Genomic DNA, 24,146 nt, shown 5'->3' on the forward strand with positions numbered 1-24,146 from the left:
AATATTTATATATATATATATTTTTTTTTTCTATCCATTTTTGTTTAATACTAAAATCATTTCTGATGTCAGATTCCCCTACAAAATGAATTCAGGTCTAACTTTTAGATTTTGGGAACGCTACATTTTTTCTTGTTTAAGATCCTTATATGATTTTTTTAAGATTGATTTCTTTATTTATAATAAATATAAACATCAAATTGGGAAAACACAAAATTATCTAGAGGATAAACCCATTATTAACCCAAATGCACCGGAAAAAGTCACTGTGATACACGTTAGTTATCAATCAAGATACGCAACAATACAATATGGGATCAATATCTGAACAATACATTCGGAACTCGATCTACGGACCAATTCCACAGTAACACGTGACAAAGAGCTAAACGGCTATAATTGTCCTTATCCCTTCACAGTGGTACAAAATTCCGGAATTCCCTAAAGCACTGGATTGCTCTTTTTCACCATCTGTTTCCATAGAGTCCCGTATCATTAGATCGAATGGGTACATTTGATACAGGCTTTTAAGTCCAGTTTAATAGCTGAATCAGATGACAAATGGGAAAAGCTATAAATTAGCTATTTTATTTTATAGTTAATCTGTTAGTTCATATATTTCAACATTACAACAGATATTTATAGTTTATTGAAAATGGTATCAACAGAATGACAGAAGAATTAGGTTTTATTTCAATTTTTGATGATCTAATTCAGGGACAGTAAAGTCAGTTTGATACTTCTAACTATTTGTATTGTATTTCAAGCAATCTGGTAAAACTGTCCTTTCAATTTCCATTCATATCTTGTATGGGATTACAAGTGACAAATATTCTTCTAAAACATGCAAAATCACTGTTCTTATTTTTTTTTATTTCTTTTTTAATGATATTCTGATGAAATCACACAAAATGTGATAGTACCTTTCTTAGATAGATATAAAACAATCCAACAATCACTTTCATATATAATGAGTCAAGGGCAATAACTCCATAAATAGGGGGATTACAGGTTTCTGTAATTAGAACACAACACCAACTATCAGGAACAAGAAATGATATCACAAATCTCAAGTCAGTAGTGCATGCACCTAATATAAAAATCATATTTTAAAAAAAACTCAATTTATTTTAAACTCGTATCTCTCACATTGAAACTTATTAGTAAAAGTATTTGTGAACTGTTGCAATTATTGAAGTACTCTAAACTTGTTGGAAAACAATACTCAACAGAGCCACCTGGTGAAGAAATTCAGCCCATGTCCCGAACATGAATACCGATTATATCCGACCATAACTTATTCCCAAATGCAACAAAAGATTTTAACGTAAATTGTCGTGGCTGTAGTACACTATATGGAACTGTTATTCTCCCGAAACCCTTGCCTGGAAACATAGTTGGGACGGCCTATAATGTGATAGGGCTAGTGTCTTCTGCTCTCTGGCTCGGTGTGTAAATTGAGTTAGGATGTTTTAAACGCAGATTGTCCTGGGAGATGTCGAAGCTCTACCTTAATTATTGATGGGACACCAAACAAGTTTGTTTTATTGCTTGTAGTTACAGCCAGAGAAGTGTTTCCTCTATCGTACTGAGATAGCACTCGGCATCCATAATAAAAGATATCTCAGTCATGAAGTATTGATAATAAAGAATATTTTGATTCTTAAACAATGAATCTTGAAACAATTTTTTTATAGTTTCTTAAACTTGTTTTGATGTTTTCATGGAAAAGTGCTGTATTTAGGCCACAATGCTACTACCATCAACTTTGTGTTATATTCTTTCATATTGGTAACAGGCCATGATGACTATACAGTTAAGGTGTCTGACATTATAGATATAATTTTTGCGCCCCTCCATCTCTGCATTGCTGTGGCCAAGTGGTTAAGGTGTCCGACATTCTATCCCTAACCACCCATTTTTGGCCAAGTGGTTAAGGTGTCCGACATTCTATCCCTAACCACCCATTTTTAGTTCAGTATTGTATTGGCAGCCCTAACCACCCATTTTTAGTTCAGTATTGTATTGGCAGAATAGTTAAGTATATATGCTCTATAGCTAAGAGTTTAATGCATATGTAGGTTATGTTTTTACCTTAATTGCTTCCCCCCCACCCCCAATTAGTGCAACATATGTAACAAAAATGAAAAGATAGGACAGATTGAGCCTGGATACATATGGGTAACTATATATACCCCAAACCCACCCCAACCAACCGGCAGTTCATAGCGAACACACATAATGAAACAGTTTGTATATGATGAAAACTATGGTACTAAGTATACAGACAGACCTGTATTATAAGATCACAATCTTTATTTCCACTTTGGAACCTACCCTGTAACTTTCTCTCCCGACAACACCAACTTGATCACATGTACCACACACCAAGCTCACTCAACAGTCTCGTATCTCACGCCCCCCCACACTACATTGTATATAATCATTTCTAGGGTGATCAAGTTAACAAAAGTAAATTCTGATATAGATCTTAAGATTACATGTCTGGAATCTACTTATTTTTTTAGAACAAAAACTTTCATTATACCAATATGTTGTTAGCCCATTTTCCTCCATGCAAGAGTTTTTCACTAATCCACTAATTTTCTTTTTCAGAGATAAAAAATTTCACATAAACAGAACCTACATATTTTTTTTTTTTCTTTTTTCTTTTTTACTTTTACAAATTGTCATTGTGCTTTTTTATCACTCATATACCACTACTATTAATGGCCCCCAACCTTCCCAACCAAATTTATAAAGTATCTCCTGTAAGTTTTAATTTTATGCCACAAGCATTCCAAAATTAACATATATATACAGTTCATCATATCACAATACCAATTATTTGGTTTGATTACTAGAAATCTCAATTTCATTCCCTTCAATTGTAGAAGCAATCTTTCATATTTAAAAATCATACTAATAAATATAGCAGAATCCTAAAAAAGAACAAGCTATTTAAAGACAAAATAAAGAGAAATTCATGCATAATTCTGTCACTCACCATGCGGAAATGATCGCACTTCATTACATACGATGTGAAGGACACCAAAGTCTACAGATGGCAGCACCGTCAACTATAGTCACCAACGCCCATTTTTTTTTTATTCGACTCCTACCAGAGATATAATCAATGACTTCCCTTGACTGTTTTTTCGGCTCCTAAGTTATGGGAGTGTCCCTCTTCATTCGTTTAATTTCGTAGTAAATGTCTGTGTTAAAATCTCCGTTGTACAGCTCTGAGGATGGAGCCTTACTGGAGCTTCTGCTATCCATGTTCTTCTCATTCGGTTTCGTCTGTGGCGTGTGAATTGATGAAACCGTTGATGAATTTGATCCATCCACAGAAATAAATGTCATGTGTTTCTGTATCAATGTTTGAAATATGAACATTCCCATTTCAAAGCGGAACATTAAATGCCATAAGGAAACTTGTCAAAAGGATAACCGATGAAAATATTTTTCAATGATTTAAAAATAAAAACATGTCCAATATGTAGGTATTGTATATCCTGATGTTAGAAACAAGTTACTTTTTTTCGGTGTACAACCAATGTAATTATAGAAATACTAAAAATATTTTTCCGCTTCTGTGAACAGTTAAAACATCACTAGAAAGTTGCAGCAGCATGGCAGTAACACAGTAGTTCAGCCAGCATGTGACTTGCCCCGACACACAAAAAACTTGTATGGAAATGTCCCAGTATGAATGGAGCCTGTGTCTCTCTAGCCACTTTCATCACTCTCCACTGGATGACTGTGGTCCAAATACTTCCAGCATCACATTGGCACATGAGATCTAGAGTATTGATGGCTGTCGTGGTTGGTCGAACTGGGTAGTGAGCATCCACATTTTAGCATGCTTGAATAATTCTGGATCATCGAGTAGAAATATTCAAATGTTTCCCACAGTACTAATTTGCCTGGATTTATCAATTATCAGCTAGTATGCTCCATTAAAGGTCAGTGAATGATGAAACAGCCTTGTGCCTTATAAGGCCCTAAGGATGGGTTACCGCTCAAAGTCCATCAGGACCCTCGGGATCCACAATAGTCCTATGCACAGATCATGTGACTGTGTACAGGAAACCGCCCCTAATCCCGAACCAGTCACTAAACCAATTGACAGAAAACACTTGCATTAGTCGATCTTGATAAATGCTAACAAGTGGGTATAGCCCTCAACTCTTGTTTGCTATGGGCTTTTAGCTTTAACATCCATACTTCTGAATGACACAGATCTTTGTCAACGAAGTTATATATTCCACATCATACACATACGTGTCATATACTTCAGAGTTTCTTTTAAGTCTGCTTGATTTTTATCAATACAAAATATTTCACTACATGAAAATTTTAATTTGATCTAGCTGGTACATCTATATATATACATCTCCATACACAACACCTAGGAGAATTGAACATCATTCCCTCAGTTCCTCAGCTATAATCCTCGATTGCTTTGCTAACGCTAATTGAATTGACCTTCCACAAATGTCACCTAAGAACTTAAGCAGCAAAAACAATGCAATCACAGGTTCGTAGGTTAACTTTCCCGTTGATCAACACCCACAACACACGGGTTCCACAATTTATGCCTGGCACTGTAAGACAGCTATTAACAGCTATATTGCATTAATTCAAACGACTTTCAACAAAAAGCTCCAAAATATTATCCTAGGTCTTTAGAATTAATATCTGTCCCCGACTAACGTAAACATTTGATCTCCAACGAAAAGTTCACTGCTATATATGGGTGTTGTCATTCCACCGCGATGTAATGTTATAGTACACACTTGTACAGGTTTTTAACAGATCTGCTGTATATGAATAATTACCGACCACTGGCAGCCATGCCAGATCTGTAATAGTCCATGCTCCATGGAACCTTTGATGGCTGGTCCATACATACAGCATCCCTCATCTATCTCCCGGCCATACACGCCCCCTCATGTACACATATACCACTTTGTCTTTACACATGTTAGTATCCATTAGACCCCTATATTGTAGATTTTCTATAGGGGCTCTAGAGGAAAGAGATCTCCATTTAAAAGTATTCATTCATGTCTAGGTAAATTCACTTATCAATTCTTTCAATTATTCTTTCTTTAAAACAATCATTCATTTATTCATACAGTTATTTATTCATTAACTCCTTTTATATCTATAATAATTTTGCTGAGTGCTCTTCCCCCTATAATTCCTTAAAGTGCCCCACCTCTTCTACATAAACTGTCTCCTTCCCCTATGTATTTAAATTTAACACGCAATATATATGTCACCACAGCCCCCACCCCCCCACCCCGTCATTGCTACTGCCATCACTATGAATGTATAGTTACAGCCCCCCCCCCCCCCCCCCGTCCATCTATTGGTTACAGCCCCCCCCCCCCCCAACCCCATTTTGACATCTGCAGACTAACAAGTGTTTTACTATGGCTAGTACTTGATACTGCTGACAAGGCAGTTCTGTGTGTGTGTATACCACCATGGCCTGCCACAGATCTATCATATACATATTTATATATACAGGTCAGCTACACCAGCCTACAAGTATGGGTTTAAAATACTCCTCCTCCTCCTATACAATCCTCCATTATCTACTGCTACAGACAGAAAACATTAATGTTACAGACTTCAATTAAAATTGTCTGCCAGTCATATTAAATGCCCCCCACCTCTAATAGAAATAGGAATGGGTTTGGTCAATGTTTTAACAGTCATTTAAGGACATGCCCAGTTTAGGTGGTGAAGGAAAGCCAAAGTTCCAGAACAAAATCCACCAACCTACACTTTTAGTACCTATAGTAGCTAGCTGTCCTACATGCGATTCAAACTAACTACCAAGAGGTTGAGGGCTTGTTGAACTTTGTCAGGACATCTTGATTATTTTGGTCACTGTGGAACCCAAGATAGAAATACGTCAGGACCATATATGGTCATAACAGTCAGAATCATGGACATCTCCACATCTTGTGTTGGACCAAGAAACAAATACAGTATAATTTGTCTAAACCGGATGTCAACAGGACCAGCATATTCGACCGATATATACAGGTTCTGGATTATACAGGATCAAAATTACTATATTACGCTGGAATAGACAGGGTTTTAGTTATAGGATAATACAAGCTTCTACGGTAAAAATGCAACAACTAAAAAATCTTTACTCACACAATACCCCCTAGACACACATTTGAACTCTACTTTTTCTAAGACTAGAATAGTTCATTATGGCATTATAGGGGGTGACTGAGTTGAAGATAGTGACAATGATGGATTGTAGTTCGAGGCCATTTTTGTACTATCATACTAGAGTTATTTGTAAAGGAAACAGCACTCAGAGTGTATTTGACAACACAAAAATCAATGGAATACTATAAAGCTGTGTGCCGAGTTTTGACAATGTCCATATGGCACAAAAATCCATAACTGGTGAAATGTTTATTGGCATAAGATGCAATAGAGAACAAATTGCAACATTGCAATTTTTGTTAAGACAGCAGAATGGTTCATTACAAAGTAAATGAGACTTAATGTTTGATAAATTTATTCTGCGGCTACTGTTTTAATAGTAGTTTTTCATTATACATGCATGGAAACAATGATTAGGCAATGCCAATAAATGACATACTGAGTTTCTTGTCTCTAAAAATCTAGACCAGTATTCATGAAACTGTACCCTGGCTCAGAGAGACATTTTGTGCTCCTATCTTTTTGATGATAAAGCCTTTATATGAATGTACATTTTTTCAATGATTTTGAATAACTTGTTCCTATCTAAGCTCTCACCCCTGACGATACATTTGAACTCTTCAAACACTATAGGTTGGAACAGTTCATTAAGATAATAAAGGGGTAAATGAGTTAAGTGAAACAGCCCTATTTTGTATTCATAAACCTTTAAGCCCCAATTCTTCTGTCGATCTTTTGAATTTCTAGTCTCGATGCAAAACCAGGGAAACTGGCATCCACCACAAGCAGCTAGCTGTTACAGGCCCCATGAAGTTGACCGAGAGTGCTACTTTGAAAATTGATTGATTGCAACCCCTTGTTACTAAACTCAAAGGGAAGCAATGACAGCCATCTTAGATTTGCCAGAGATAGAAAAGGCTTTCTAAATTGGTATCATCTAAACAAATACATGTGAGTGTTTTCAGAATAATTCACCCTTTATCAAATGTACACATGTTTTGAAGCAAGATTATCAAACATTGTGCAAGTACCCTCAAAAGATAATATTTCAGAGAGAACTTCACAAATACAGCTAAGCCAATGACAGTGAACCATTATTTATGGTTCGTCTCATTCTGTGAGATATTTGATCATTTGTCATTATATCAGATAATTTTGTGTAAACAACAAGACACCAACAAAATACTTCATAGAAAAATATACTCAAGGATATGATCTCTCTAAGTTATATAATTTCAAATAAGCTTATGTATTTTTCAGACTACATCGATATCAGAATCAATTTAATAATTTATAACATCTCATTCCAATAAGTATGCATTAACAGAATAATCAAGCATTTCTCATATTTCAGTGCGTCCAATAGCATACATATGTGGTTACAGGGAGTGAGAAAACACAGGACAATTTATCTACGTGTCAGATTGTTCCCAGTGACAACTCTTAACAGCCAAACAGTCTGGACCTCAATCCATCTGCTCTACAATGCATATGTGATTACATAGAATTGAACTTTGTGTTGGTATGGTAATGAGGTCTAATGGCCTCACTATTAGTGCAGCTAATAGCCTATAGGAGGATAAACCCACAGTAGCAGATTAGTCCTCGAAACCCACTCAGGGGGACACAAAGAGGGCTGCATATAAATGTTACAGTCCTCGAAACCCACTCCGGGGGACACAAAGAGGGCTGCATATAAATGTTACAGTCCTCAAAACCCACTCAGGGGGACACAAAGAGGGCTGCATATAAATGTTACAGTCCTCAAAACCCACTCAGGGGCTGCATATAAATGTTACAGTCCTCAAACCCACTCAGGGGGACACAAAGAGGGCTGCATATAAATGTTACAGTCCTCAAACCCACTCAGGGGGACACAAAGAGGGCTGCATATAAATGTTACAGTCCTCAAAACCCACTCAGGGGCTGCATATAAATGTTACAGTCCTCAAACCCACTCAGGGGGACACAAAGAGGGCTGCATATAAATGTTACAGTCCTCAAAACCCACTCAGGGGCTGCATATAAATGTTACAGTACTCAAACCCACTCAGGGGCTGCATATAAATGTTACAGTCCTCAAACCCACTCAGGGGGACACAAAGAGGGCTGCATATAAATGTTACAGTCCTCAAACCCACTCAGGGGCTGCATATAAATGTTACAGTACTCAAACCCACTCAGGGGGACACAAAGAGGGCTGCATATAAATGTTACAGTCCTCGAAACCCACTCAGGGGCAGCGATATAAATGTTACAGTCCTCAAACCCACTCAGGGGGACAAAAGAGGGCTGCATATAAATGTTACAGTCCTCAAACCCACTCAGGGGGAGGGCTGCATATAAATGTTACAGTCCTCAAAACCCACTCAGGCTGCATATAAATGTTACAGTCCTCAAAACCCACTCAGGGGCTGCATATAAATGCATTTAATTGAGGTTTGATAAATATGATCAATTATCATTTATTTAATTCATATACCAAAGCAACATGTAATTACTTAATATGTGTATAATAATCCAAACACCAAACCATCCAACGTGTGAATTTTTCAGCCTGTTGAATTTCATCTTTTCCATCATTAAAAAATCTTTTTCTTCACCATTCCATCAGTATTTGGAGTTACCGTATTCGACCCAATAAGTGCCCACGTCCCAATAAGCTCCCCTCCCCATTTTTGAGGCCTTGATTTGAATTGCCCAGGCATAAATAAAGACGAGAAACTGTATAGATTTGCAATAATTTCGTCTTATTAGCACTTCTTCAATTTTTTAAACGCCCTGGGCGCTTTTTGGGTCGAATACGGTAGTTGGATGTTTTTTTTGCACTAGTGGATTATTGTGGTCCCACTACATATATTTTATCCATCATCTCGGTGTAAAGGAAGTGGATCGTTGCTATATATAGATTACACAGATTCTTGGTCACATCATGGGGTGATTTTACTCTGGTAACTCCGGCTACCCTCCACAATCATTACCATAATATTAACATCCTTATTTGGTCTAGCTTTATGCTGATGTCCTTCCTATCATAGGCTGAGGTCATTGAACGAAGACTTAAACTCTAGATATACAGCTGCCTGAAATGTATGCCATAATGGGGTACAATGTGATATGATTGAATTGAAGGATATCAGTAACAATATCACATCAGACCTCCCTCCATCCCTCATTAAAAGCATACAGACGAGTGAAATATAGATTAACAATTGAACCAGCAAGTAGTGTTTCCTTTTTGTTATAAGCATAATACACTCTTATGCATGCATAGTTTGATCATCTTACAAAATCAGAAAATTTTCAAATCCTTGTTGCTGACTCTAGCCAAATATAGAACCAGATTTGACCTTTGTGACCTCATATCCTGGAGGGTAAAGATAAGATTTTTGAGATAGATAAGAATTTAACACAGCTGTATCTCAAAAACATGTATATTTTGCATTTTGACACACACACAGCTGCAATGGAATATTTCTAATTTCCCATGCATTTTGTCATTAGAACTCTGATTACCCCTTCTGGAGCCCCCATATTTAAACAGGTGGTCATCAGCAATCTTTAACAAATGTACCCTTATTTTGCCCCATTACTGTCTAATTGACCTAAGGTGAACCCCTCCTGGATCTCCAATATACAGTTACCTATGATGATTTTTATCAAAGTTCCCCTTATTTAGCCTCATTACTGTCCATTAGACCAGAGATTACCCCTTCTGGAGCCCCTTTTTTAAACCTGTGTTGATGTGATGAGATAAGTGATACAGAATTGCTAAGGCCAAGAACCAGCTGATAGCGTATATATTTTTGTAGACTCCATAGCCGAATTCTCTTACAGGAAAATACTGATCAAGTTCTGCCAAAATGTCTTTAGCGCAACAAGTGTTTCTTAAAGGGGCTCCAAAAGGATATTTCATGAAAACAGAGCGTAGCTTCCATTTTTAACACTATCCCATTTGTTGGTAATATGGGGGTTTCGAGATCCAGAAACAACGTGGGTAATGTACAATTTACTGTCGATTAGTCCAACCTTCGATTAGTCCAACCTTCAGGTGATTATGACATCACGAAACTCACATCAAATTATGACATCATAATCATCGGATGGTGGGACTAATTGACGGTTAATTGTATTTTACCCATGTCGTTTTGGGATATCAAACCCCTGTATTAAACACAGCTGTGTTGAAAAAAGCCTTTTGGATGTTGATTTTAGATTGGTGCAATTTTCATATATGTCTTATCAAGAGGTAAGTAATTAAAGAGTTGCAAAAATGCATAGGTGGAAGACAGCCATAGTACATGGAGATAAAACTCCAACCCACCAAAGTATACTGAAGCAGGAGAAACTCCCAGTTTCAAACTGGCAAACATATTGCTGCTGATGTAACAGATTACCAACATATGTGTAAAATTAACAGCTAGAGTGATAGGTTAAGGGGTAAGAGAAAAGACAGAGTACCAGGACAAAACCTCTGAAGAGAAATGATAGAGTACCAGGAAAAAAACTTCCATCTTTAAGTCATTACCTCACAACTGCCCTACATGTTTTGAACATGTGACATTGACCCAGATTTGGAAGTGTAGTGGTAGAATACATGGGGACATCTAAACAACTTGGCCAGTACATGGCCCCTACATAATTTTGAGATTAGCTTGTCTATAGAAAAGGTTAAGTCCAATATTATACATCCTTCACTACAATTGTACAAAATGTCTTAACTTGACCCATGGCCAATTCATTACATCTAAAGGGTAAATTTATATCAATATGTCTCCAGTACAAAATCAGCATCCAGGGAAATGAAAGTAGGAAATTTGAATAATCAATCTGTCTCCCCCTAATTTGAAATAATAGCCCCTTCCTCGAGTGATCTGGGTCGTTCTATTGATGTAACCAAGGAATGAGAGTGGCTATAATATTACACATTTCCGTAGACTTGTAATTACAGGAAGTGATTAGGGGACACAAGAGGAAAGAAAATTATTCATATTCACATCTGTATCTGTGTGTGCTCTCCTTTACTTGGCCGGGTCTAGTAAAACCATATAAGGTCTGCTATGTTCACAATAGAACAACTGCATGCTGTCCTTTACGTGGCTGTTCCAGTTGAACAAGAAAATATTAAATATTCACAATAGAACATATGCCTGCTATCCTTTCCATGGCTGCTCCAGTTAAATCTGGAAAATCGGTTTTATTTAATTGCAATAAAACAAATGTTTGCTGTTCTTTAATTTGGCTACTTTAGTGAACTGGAAAAGTCTGCTTTAGAAACAAATACTGAAATAGCAATTTGTGTGGTCCTCTTGTATCCAATGCTACAAATTAACTTTTTGTTACATGATGTAACTGGTTTAAAATGATAATAGAACAGATTTTTCAAACAATCAGGTCCCTGAATTTGTTTTTTTTTTTTTTTTTTCTCTCTCTCTCTCTCTAATGACTTTTTGACATCTATATGACATTTTTAACAAATTTTGATTTATACTTCTTAATTTTACCTCAAAAGATCTTTTATACCTTATAAATGTTCATCCTGTGTTAAGAATATTTTACTATGACAAAATGAGAAATACAAAAGCCATACTGTAGAATGGTCATTTACAACTGTACCAGCTCGGCCACAATGTACAAGGAACACCATATACCATCATTATACTAACCCATTGTTTCTCTGTGTAGCTGGCTCCACCATTAATGGGCCATCCCAAACATCTGGCCTCCCAATATTATAATGATATAATTAGGATGTAAATCACTTAGATAAGGATAATTTGCCTGGCCTGATATTATACACACCCAGTACCAAATGCATATATCCACACACTAGCTGCCATGGTGGGTATGTCAATTACAGGAAAATTTAGATTCATTTACAATTATAGCCTTGTGAATATGTATAATCTGTGTAGATAATCATATTTAGGAAAATAGCTTTAATCACAAATTGAAAACACTATTGTAGATGAAATTTCCGTTGTTCGCCTGTTTGCTATATATGGAGCCACGAATATAAAAACAAGAAATTGTGATTGATATAATGATAACATTATTTTATCACTAAAGCTTCTACCCAAGGAGTGATTTGAGAACTGTCAACCACATAAGAAATTACCCACAAATATTTATGATATATTGTATGTAGTCTACATTAATGTGAAATTAAGACGTTTGACTAATTTTTTTTTATTACTTGACATTTATGCAGTATTCATTTTTATGATGGAAGACTTTCAGCCTTGATAACGTAATTATGTTTCTTACAAATATTCTGCATGCTGCAAAAGAGTATACCTAGCACTACATTGTTTTGTTTACAGTGAATGAAGAGTTGTCCCCCTTCTACTGGCAAAAAGGAACAATTTTGTTCATCAATAGAATTATAAATGAAGTTTTTTTACACTTTATACATCTTTCACATAGTCTTCTTTTCCCTCCATACCAAATTTGTTTATTAGTTGTGAATTTTTCCTGTAATCTTTCTAATTGATAGAAACTATTATTTTTTTCTGGTAGATAATATCGGTTGATTCAGTCTGGCTTTAAATCTGATTTTATCAAAAGGACCAAACATTGTTAACTGCATCTATTGTCTCCGACAGCTGTGATACACAGAGAGAACATAAACTGCCATTGTAATGTATACGAAAATGACCCCACTTACTAGTGACATTTTATACCAATTTTCCCCTGTCATATCAACTCTACATACGACCATTACCCAATTAGGAGAAACACAATTTGCTATGTTGACATTTGATGGAAAGCTCGCACTGGGACAGTAACATTCATGAAGCTAGGCATTCGAGAGGGGAGGGGGGAGGGGGGTACCCCTAAAAGGGTATCAAAAGTATACATTTGCATAAAATGGGGTACTCACGGGGAATCTGTCAAACAAGTCCTGGTAGAAATTAACATATAAGAGAGAGGCACTTTCGGGGTGGTGATGGACCACATTAAATCCATGTACAAATGTGCAATGAATGTTCTTTTTCCTTATTGGAAGTACAAAAACAATTCATACTAAAAGTGCTTTTTCTGAAATGTCATATTGATTTCTTATCACAAATTTCACATAAAATCACATTTTTTTCATCAAAATGCACAAAGAATACAAAATATAAAGTAAAACACCATTATTATGCTGTCATTAACAGTAAATGTCAATCTCATGTACCTGTATATCAACATTTCATTTGAATTTCTGTTTTCATATATAACAATGTCTGAAAATGTCAAAACCCTAAATAGTTCAACTTTGATCTGAACATACCACATCATGGAGTTAAGGCACAATAACAAGAGCATTGTAGAAGTTGAAGCTTTGAGGAAACAATTTCCACAATGTTCAAACAGAAAGCTTAACTTTCATTACAAGTGCCCAATTATGCAATTATGAGGAGAAACAATTCCACAAGGTTCAATTGGTTTGGCTGGATTGGTTTATCATCCTATTCAACCCTGAGACTTCGTAATGGACTGGTCTAGTCTTTGATTTCAAAGAGTTTAAATGTGTCTTCAGGGGTGAATGAGTGAACAGTCTGGGTCATTTAAAGACATATGTTTAATAAAAGAAATGGAGGAAAGCTGGGGTATCACCAAGCAGTGATCAGTATTTGGCAACTGAAGAGTTTGTGGTAGCATATATATGCCAGGACGTCTTAACCACCCAGCCACTGCGAACCCCACAATGTCCAAACAAACACCACCCAGCTACTGCAACTCCACAATGTCCAAACAAACACCACCCAGCTACTGCAACTCCACAATGTCCAAACAAACACCACCCAGCTACTACTGGAACTCCACAATGTCCAAATAAACACCACCCAGCTACTGCAACTCCACAATGTCCAAACAAACACCACCCAGCTACTGCAACTCCACAATGTCCAAACAAACACCACCACACTGCTACTGCAACTCCACAATGTCCAAACAAACAACCAGCTACTACTGCAACTGCAACTCCACAATGTCCAAACAACAAACACCACCCAGCTACTGCAACTCCACAATGTCCAAACAAACACCACCCAGCTACTGCAACTCCACAATGTCCAAACAAACACCACCCAGCTACCTGCAACTCCACAATGTCCAAACAAACACACACAACACCACCCAGCTACTGCAAACTCCACAATGTCCAAACAAAACACCACCCAGCTACTGCAACTCCACAATGTCCAAACAAACACCACCCAGCTACTGCAACTCCACAATGTCCAAACAAACACCACCCAGCTACTGCAACTCCCACATTAATATCCAAACAGACAGCTGTCATTACAACTGCCTTTTTACTTTTGTAAATTTTGTATCAAGTTTGTAATTGATCAATCATTTACTTCAGTCAAAACAACTTGTTTAACCTTAAAACTTTATTCTTAATACAATTTTTTTGAAGACTAGAAATGTTAGTAAGATGACACAATTCCTACAAAAGAATTCAGGACAGTCATTCGATTCTCTTCCATACTGCCCAAACATATTAGATTGCAACAATATTAATATGTATGGAAACGGAAAATATTATTCTGGACCAGATCAAAAGTGCAAAAATATTATTCTGGACCAGATCAAAAGTGCAGCAATACAGGCAAACATCATTAGGATCCAGATCAATCAAATGTCATTTTAAGTACAACAGGATGCAGATACCAAACATCATAATGACCTAGACTTAGGTGCAACTAAATGTAAGAGATATGCATGAACCCCGAAATATTAAGCCTGGTGATGCTTCGACTGGGTTTTTTTTGGTGGAGACCTAAATCAATGATACAGATATCCCGCCAGAAAGCAGCAATTTCCATAGTTCGATTTTCCGCTCCGGAAAACACAAATGCTCCTGAACAGAGGTCATTAGGGGGTATCATTGTCATTTTTATCAAATAAAACAGAGCATTTCCGGAGTTAGTCCAACCCAAACTTTATATAATTACAATGCCGTTAAAGGGTTTAGTTCTGCAAATATTTGTTGTGCGTGTGAATGGCTGCATGATTTTGTAATATTAACGATATCTGTTGCTAGATAAACAATGAAGTATTTAAGATTGTTGATAGAATACTACGGAACGCCTATATAATCAATAATACATTGGAATATCAGGATCATCTCGCTTATTGTTTGAAGTAAATTGCAGACCGTGTATAAATATTGCCATAAAATCAGATATCTTGAATTCAATAAGGATAACCAATACAATGAGATCTATAATTACACATTCAAAAGGAAGTTGTGCTTTACATTATTTTTCTGGAAAGGAAACTCTTAATAGCATAATGGTTAAAAGTGATTTTTTTCAAACTGAATTTTACATCAAAATGTTATGTCACATATAAGAGGAAACAAGACAATTTGACCTACAACACTTTTACAGTCAATATTGAGTGCTGTGTTACCGTATTCGCCATAATTAGTGGCCCTCCCTCTATAAGTAGCATGTACCCTCCCCTCATCTGCAGAAGGAGTTTGAAGTTTATGTATATCCTCCATCAATGGATTTGATTATATTTTACAACTGTGAAATGCTTATAACATCAGCATTGTATCCCATATTACATGTACTTGTACATTTTTCACGTGTGAATCATGATGTGAAAATGCATCTCAAAGGATAAAAGGCATATGCATGTTTACTGCGACATATTCATCATCAACATTCATGTGTGATGAATACAAAAAAGATGAAAATATGGCTGACTTTTAAAAGATTTTACATACCCCCCCCCCTCTCCCCATCCGCCTTTTTTTAAATTCATTTTTCTTACCTGACAATTCCCCCTTGCGCTACATGCAATAATGATATTGAAAGCCCCTCAACTCACTTTTAGGCTCTTTTAAATTAAAGACTATATCAGTTCATTATGAAATTTTTGACAGGAGAATAAGTTGAAATGCATTTATATTAATTATGTAATATGTTGAACAATTACAGGGTGTTTACAAAACTAAATCCCCATTAATCAGGCCTTGTAACTTCATCAGTTTGGCTAATCAGTCAGGTTTAGAAGGAAGTACTATATCAGCGCTACACAACACAGATCGTTAACATCACGAGGTGATTCTAACCAGACATTGCGAGTCTGCAGCGAAATGGTTCTCCCTCAATAAAAATCGGTTATTTTCCCTACACGTAATATCATTACAGCTGCACTTTTAGGTATTTGCATAAAATAGATGGGTGTCCTTGGATATTCTTCCGTGCATGTAAAACAGATAATGATTAAACATGCTGAATCGGTTGTAAATAGCTCCATCTGCCCGAGATGTTTTCATCCCAGAAACTGTGTGCACATGCTTGCACATGCAATGCATTTTTCGCTGGCATGTATATCAGCTAAATGCATGATTTTCTATTAATGGTTTCATCTTAAAAGAGCAATTTCAGAACTTCAAAAATTTTTGCACGGGGCTGTACATTTCTTCAGTGTCCAGCCCCAACATTAACTATAATTTCAAATGCCGTATTCGAGTCAATAAGCCTCCTAGTCTCTATAAGCACCTCTCACCTCTTTTCTAGGCTTCAATTTCATTTACTTTGAATAAAATGCAGAATGAAAACATTTAAATTGGTATTGAATTGTTTCCTTAATACTGATTTTGTTTGCAAATTAATCATGGCTTACTTTGTAGGGTAATTTTATGAAAGGCTAGTCCAAATTGATTTCTATTAAGCACCCCCTCATTTGCTTCAATTATTAAGCATCCCCTTATTTGCCTTTGGGTTGAATACAGTACCACTATCCTGGTAGTAATGTAACCACGAACAAAGCTAAGAGACACTTTAGTTTTATCTTTTTGTTTCTTTCTTTTCTTTCTATCTATATTTTTTTTATTTCTATACTCAATATCCAGTCCATAACATTATTTTTTTTAAAATATAAATTCGCTCATTTGATATTGTTACAGAGATCAGTTAACATCTTAGGTGTCTGAAATTGACATCTACACATTTGAAACCCTTAATGTACAATCGTAGTTAACCTAATGAGCCCACTTAAGTATCATCTGTAATACTAAACCCAATGTTTCTATGTATGAAACTATGGGACAAGGAAGTTATTTTAACCGTGTGGACAAAACAAAATTGTCAAATTTTTGAGGCGATCTGCCCCTTTATCAAGACAAACAAAACGAACACGATTACAAAATAGGATACAAACAGTAATGCGGGATAAAGTAGACAAATGTATGAAACTACAAAGTCATCCTTGAAAACAATTTATTTAGGGATTTATATCTAGCTTAGCATGTTGATATGCCTTCACTTGTAGTTCTTTTGTTGGTTTGTTATTGGTTTTTATTTTTTTTTGTTTAATTCAGTTTTTCGTTTTTTACTTTTTTTTTTACACGATCCTCATCTTACATCATGTCAGGTGCCAGGAGGAGATAATCTGTATACTATGCATGTGGTCAGTACCTCACAACTGTACATGTGGTCAGTACCTCACAAATGTACATGTGGTCAGTACCTTACAACTGTACATGTGGTCAGTACCTCACAACTGTACATGTGGTCAGTACCTCACAACTGTACATGTGGTCAGTACCTTACAACTGTACATGTGGTCAGTACCTCACAACTGTACATGTGGTCAGTACCTCACAACTGTACATGTGGTCAGTACCTCACAACTGTACATGTGGTCAGTACCTCACAACTGTAGATGTGGTCAGTACCTCACAACTGTACATGTGGTCAGTTACCTCACAACTGTACATGTGGTCAGTACCTCACAACTGTACATGTGGTCAGTACCTCACAACTGTACATGTGGTCAGTACCTCACAACTGTACATGTGGTCAGTACCTCACAACTGTACATGTGGTCAGTACCTCACAACTGTAGATGCGGTCAGTACCTCACAAATGTACATGTGGTCAGTACCTCACAACTGTACATGTGCTTGTCTTAAATAGGATTTTCCACATAAGTTCAATATCATCTTATATATCATAGCATTATATATAGCTCAGCTTTTTGTTTATTTATGGTACAGACATAAGTGGCCTTGAAATTGACAAAATTCCTGGTTAAAACCACACACTAGGACCTCTTCCTGTCACCAGCTGTAGTCGTTTCCTGTCTGCCTAACATTCATTGGTCAACATCAAGCTTCTTCCTTGTCCCAACTCTCCTATCTCTTAGTCCAGTTCTGTTATATTTATAACACTGTTGATCTACCCTTCTACACCTGGTTCTTGTTATATACAATTAGTTTGGTAACATTCTATTTATAAATTAAGTGATTTTCAGACATCCTCCTCTGTGTATGTGACGTATTGTGAGTGTTATGATGCGTACATGCACATAGTGATTATGGTACATTGTGTCTCCTTGTGATGGTGAAATTGCTGTTAGTTTACAGTGCTGTCTCACTAAAGCATACCACCAGCAATACAGAGGAGCATGTATACATTCCATCTTACTTAAGTTTAAATACCATTTTATAGACTATAGTGGGTCTCCACCGGAACCCGGAACCTTCTTCACTGGGGCAAATGCTGAAATCTAAGCAAAATGGAGGCGATCGCAACTTGCCAGAGATGTTACCAGATATAGCAAGAAGCAGTTTAGAAAGAAGAGAAGGATGAAATCCATTTGTAGTTACCTCTTGCTATCATGCAATGGGATAGACTGGCCACCAGACCCTTAGTTGTTAATAAGACTTTCTCAGCAGTTCTTTACAAGATTATCTCCCCCTAGTTTGAAACTTAGAATCAGACAGGTAGTAAAGACAAAAATAATCATGCCAAATTTTTATGATTTTTTTTTCTGAATATTCTAGAGACTCGTGGCCTGCTGTCTAGCAATGTGGCTGCATGCACAATGTCAATGGTTTACCTGTAGTATACAGGTATCATATTGAGTGATTGATTTGTGAGAAATATTAACCAGGTATCATATTGAGTGATTGATTTGTGAGAAATATTAACCAGGTATCATATTGAGTGATTGATTTGTGAGAAATATTAACCAGGTATCATATTGAGTGATTGGTTTGTGAGAAATATTAACCAAACAACTATCATTGAATCTTAAGTGACTTAACTACTGTATGGCGAGCCTTCCTCACCATCAATCACTGAAACACAAATTAAGTCTCTTTAGATGATTACGTTCACAATAAAAAAGCTCTGTTCTGTTTGTGTTTAAGCTACCTTCAATGATGATTCAGAGGCCTGTTAATCAAGGTCATTAAATAGATGAAACATGATTTAATGTGTTTTCTAGATGAGTTAATTTGACCCATTATAATACTGACACTTATTGTTTGCCTTCCTGGATGTTCCAACTCCCATCTAGTCTAAAACAGTCTATTACAGTCATCCACCATTAAATCCCAGGAGGTTTAAAGCTTACATTTCCATTTTTAAATAAGGCCAATTGTATTAAAATGTTTGGTTTCTGGAATAACTTTTTAGACTTCAGGAAAAACTAAACAAATGTTTTGTTCCTGGAATAGCTTTAAAGCCTTAAGGCAAAACCAAACAAAAGCTTTATTTCTGTTTCGATTGTTTAGTCTCTTTTGGAAATTACTTATGTAACGTTTGGTATCCACCTATTTCCCATCCCTGATAATTCAACAAGACAGCTTTGAAGCTGGTGGCTTGAGTTCTACTCTAAAATTGTTCCTATACCGATTCAAGCAACTGTTCTCAAAATAAATTCCGTCAGTATATTGTATGTTTTTTGTAAAGGCAAAAATTAACCAAATCTCAGCAAACTGCTGAGAAATGTCTTATTCTATAAGTTTGTAAATGAATGGCTGGCTGAAGGGGAATGGCCTCTGTCAAACCTAGCAGCTAATGTAAAGAATGCCACTGTCAAATTCAGCAACTAGCGCCATGTAAACAAATCACTAACCTGAATGTCTTCTCTCTCTTTTTCTCTAAGTCCCATCCACAAAACTATTCCATATTACCATATAGACACAGGTACAGAGAAAAAGCCAGAGATAGTGTCCAAGAAAAGAAATCACTTCAAAATCAACAACAATTCTGATTTTCAATAGCTTGTACTAAATGTTCCTCCATCATCAGAGAGTTCGGTACACCAAGGTCATCTACGTCATCAAGATGTTTGGCATCCATGGGGATGTATAAACAAAGGAATGATGGTTGTTGGTGATGCTGAGTTATGCTGTACGTGTACAGACGGTGATCAGTAGAAATATAAACATCAGATAAACATAAGTAACACATGTATCTACTACCACGCTTACCCTCCCTGTAGATATCCTTCGATAATGGATGGCAAAAAATAACTTAATTTAATTACAGTTTTAAATGCCTCTAATTTAGATGGAAACCACTCAATTCTACGGGCAGTATGACCTAGATGAGGCTGATCCACATAGAATTTTACATTTATAACAGTACCCAGTTACTCAGAAACTGACTACAGATTTCTCATACTTGTCACTTCAAGGCTTCGTAAAAAGTACCTGCTTTGTTCTGTACCATATTATAATGTACAATAATCCTCAAACCAGCACTTATTTTAATTAACATCTCAATCATCCTTCTGTTTTAAGAATTTGAAAATTGATAAACTGAAACAAAGAGGACTTTCATATTTAAAAGTGTTGATATCTGTGAAACATGATATATTTCAGGGCTGATCATAGATTAAATTTGTATAACCGTCACTATTTGGTTGATTAGTTTTTTACATGCTATTAATAGCTAAGGCCATTTGAGGAACTCAAATGTTGCCTGTGTGATTGTCTGTATGTTTTGGAAGTCTGTGGTATATTCCTGTCAGTCAAGAGGTCAGGATTTGTGGTGGTCCAAACCTCCGCATCCTATAGCTGTTGATTTTGACACATTTTACTTACAACATTTGATAATCGTATGAATGATGATAATTAAAATAGAATTAATTTGTTCCACATTTCAATAATTTGTAAGAAACCACATAAAAAATGCAGTCTAAAAATTTCAGAAATGCCAATATATTTTTGTCTGACTAGAAATACATGAAAATCCAAGAAATTTGAAAAACTAGTGATTTTTTTTTTTATTAACCCCAAAAGACACATTTAAACTCTTCTAATTCAAAAGCTAGAACAGTTCATTATGAATTTTCAGGGGTGAATGGATATACAAGTTATCACCAACTTAACTCCAAACACTGTACCCTACAGTATACCTTAAGCTTGCCTGTAGTATCATCAGACCTACTGTTTACTATTGGTATACCAGGAACTGGGATTGGGCAGGAATAAACCTAACACTTTGTCATAAACACCAAATGTACCCTTCCCCACCCTGAAACTGTAGAATCTTAGTCAGATCACTGCTTCCTAGTACTCATCATGTTATTTTCAACATCATATCAGAACCTGTAATACATTTATTGAGTCGACTCTCATCAATCAACCCAACACACCCCCTCCTCTCCTCTTCCCATCCCTTCAAGTATTTTCCAGGATATACTGAAAGGTTGAATGAGTGATAACTGCCTTGGCTTTCCTACAGACGGACAACCAGAATTACATGGGATACCTATTCCACGAATTGGGCCTTAATTTAAATGATTCATCCCCGAAAACTCTTAATGGACTATTCCAACTTACGAATTAAAAGAAGAGTTCATGAAACAGTGACATTTTAGGGGCTTTGGGGGTTAAATTAAGGCATCTTCTAGAATCTTTGCTGTGTTTTGTTAATTTCCAAAATAATTGAATCTAAACTATATACATATATAATTCAAGGAAGAAAAAGTGTATTTTCCCAATTAAAAAGATACATTAAGCCTCTAAAGTTAAGAGAGTATGAAAATTGTTGTCTTCAGGAGTAAATGATTTATAATTGAATATTTGATAATGGTTTGTTTCCGTCATCGTGAATCACAGTATATGCCTCTAAAACATATGCATGGTGAGCGCGAGTTTCAAGAATTTAAAATCTTGAGAGTTTAACTTATTAAAACGTTTTAAAGACTTACCAGAGGTGGTGTCAGAACGATTTGGAAGCATTAATTCCCTTCTGTATGTTACATCCCACATTGCCGATGACTCGGGCCGAATCTTTTACTCACCGTGTTATTATTCTATTATTAGATTGTTTGCTAGGTGCGATTCATTAAAACTTCTAACGTAATCAAACGACTTAGTCATCTTGTCAGTTTCTCGTCCAAACTGGTCCAAAAATAGCACACAAGCCTATCACATAGCCTTGTCACACGCTTAATTAACATTGCACTGTGCCCGTTTTCGTATCATTGAAGTCCGCCAATTTTTACTCAAGATGATGAATGCTGGAAAATTTTATCATAAGAAATGGAAGACTTGTTAAAAACTTTGGCAGACAAAAATAAATTTAGACTTTAGTGCCAACTACTGTGTATAATCCAGTAACCGATGGATATTCCAGATCTTTCCGGTGTTTGTTAAATTGTTTTTGGTCCACAGAACATTTGAAGTCAATTTGGAATAAAATTTTCCAGAAATGAATCATCGTAATTCCGATAAATATAGAAAATTGAAGGAAATTTGATACAACATAAATCTATAAACATTGCACACCAAAGGAAGATACAATAATTTCACAGAAAAAAAAATAAATTTAATAAATCAAAACTTGTTATTATTAGTGCATCAAAAGTTGTTTCCAAATTCTAGGTATGATGACTGTATAACCATAGTTTGACTATAACCAATAGATGTGTATATATCCATCTCTGTAATTAGAAAGAACAAACTCCCTCGAATTAAGTCCAAGAACACTAGATTCAGCTGAGTTAGCATTATAAACTTGAGTACTATACAACACACAAGGTACAGACTAGTTAGATGATCATGAGGGGGTGGCCACCGATGTGTTTTTTATTCGTTTCCTTCTACAATATCTTACCACATGGAACTACCAGGTTAGATAAACCAATCGTTACTATAAATAGATAGTCTATCTATTTCCACTCCATTCATCTTAGTCTGTATGACAAGGTCTGTCTGTGGAGCAGTGATGAAAGATGTGGGCTCCAGGGGGTCCAGGTGGGGCTCCCAACAGGGTTCACACAAAAAATTGCAACAGTTACAAACATATTCTTTACGTAGATTGAGGCACCTGAAGGGAACTGATGAAATTTTTGTAATAGACCACATTAATCACATGAGGCAACACTCCAAGATGACAGCATACATGTGTACAGTTCAGATATTTATTATCCGAGCTTTTGAACTGACAAATTAACACTAAAACTAGTACAAATGATGGTTTATAGATCCAAGGATTCTTACACTTAATTATCTCCCCTTAGCTGCAGTTTCGTATCTGACACTGTCACAAGATCGAAAAAAAATTCTCCCCTTTTCATAAGACAATTAAGTATATCTCCACTTAGGATTAAGATATTTGCATAAGAGAACAAATTGTCTCCCTTAGCTAAATTTTAATTAGGATCAGACTCATTATATGAGAATAAATTATCTCCCCTTAGCTAAAGCTTCGGATCTGACAATGTCATGAGAGAAACAATTATCTCCCCTTACCTTAAGACCACTTATTGAGTATATCTTCCCTTACCTAAGGATTAGGATGTTTACATAGGAGAACAAATTATCTTCCCCTATATGTACACTATGACTTATTAAGATATCATATATTATCTCCCCTTAGCTAAAGCTTTGGATATTGGGCTGTTATTGAGAACTAACCGGTAGGTTTGAGATTATTTATAAATGTTCTGTATGTTCTCTATTTGGAATATTTAGATATGATTTTACATGTACCAATAAACAAAACATAATGTGAGTATAATAATTGAGTAATGGAAGACTGGGTTCAAATGATAGTAATATTTTTTTTTGGAAATGAATACTTTAATGGGTTATTATAAGATTAGAAACATGAATATGAATTACGGTAAACTGATTTTTGATATAATTCAATTTGCTTGGTCTGCTATTAAAGTGGTATTTATTT

At 35.9% G+C, this 24,146-nt stretch overlaps 1 protein-coding gene across 1 annotated transcript in view; it reads right to left on the bottom strand.

The window, feature by feature from the left end:
* The window catches only part of LOC138305989 (talin-1-like), a 91,102-nt gene extending 86,872 nt beyond the window's left edge, over positions 1-4,230 (bottom strand). The window contains 1 exon segment of the mRNA XM_069246300.1: positions 3,008-4,230. The gene's annotated coding sequence lies outside the window, so the exon portion shown is untranslated.
* Between the last annotated feature and the right edge of the window lie 19,916 nt (positions 4,231-24,146).

The sequence above is a fragment of the Argopecten irradians genome, chromosome 13 (assembly GCF_041381155.1).
Source record: "Argopecten irradians isolate NY chromosome 13, Ai_NY, whole genome shotgun sequence".
Classification (NCBI taxonomy): domain Eukaryota; kingdom Metazoa; phylum Mollusca; class Bivalvia; order Pectinida; family Pectinidae; genus Argopecten; species Argopecten irradians.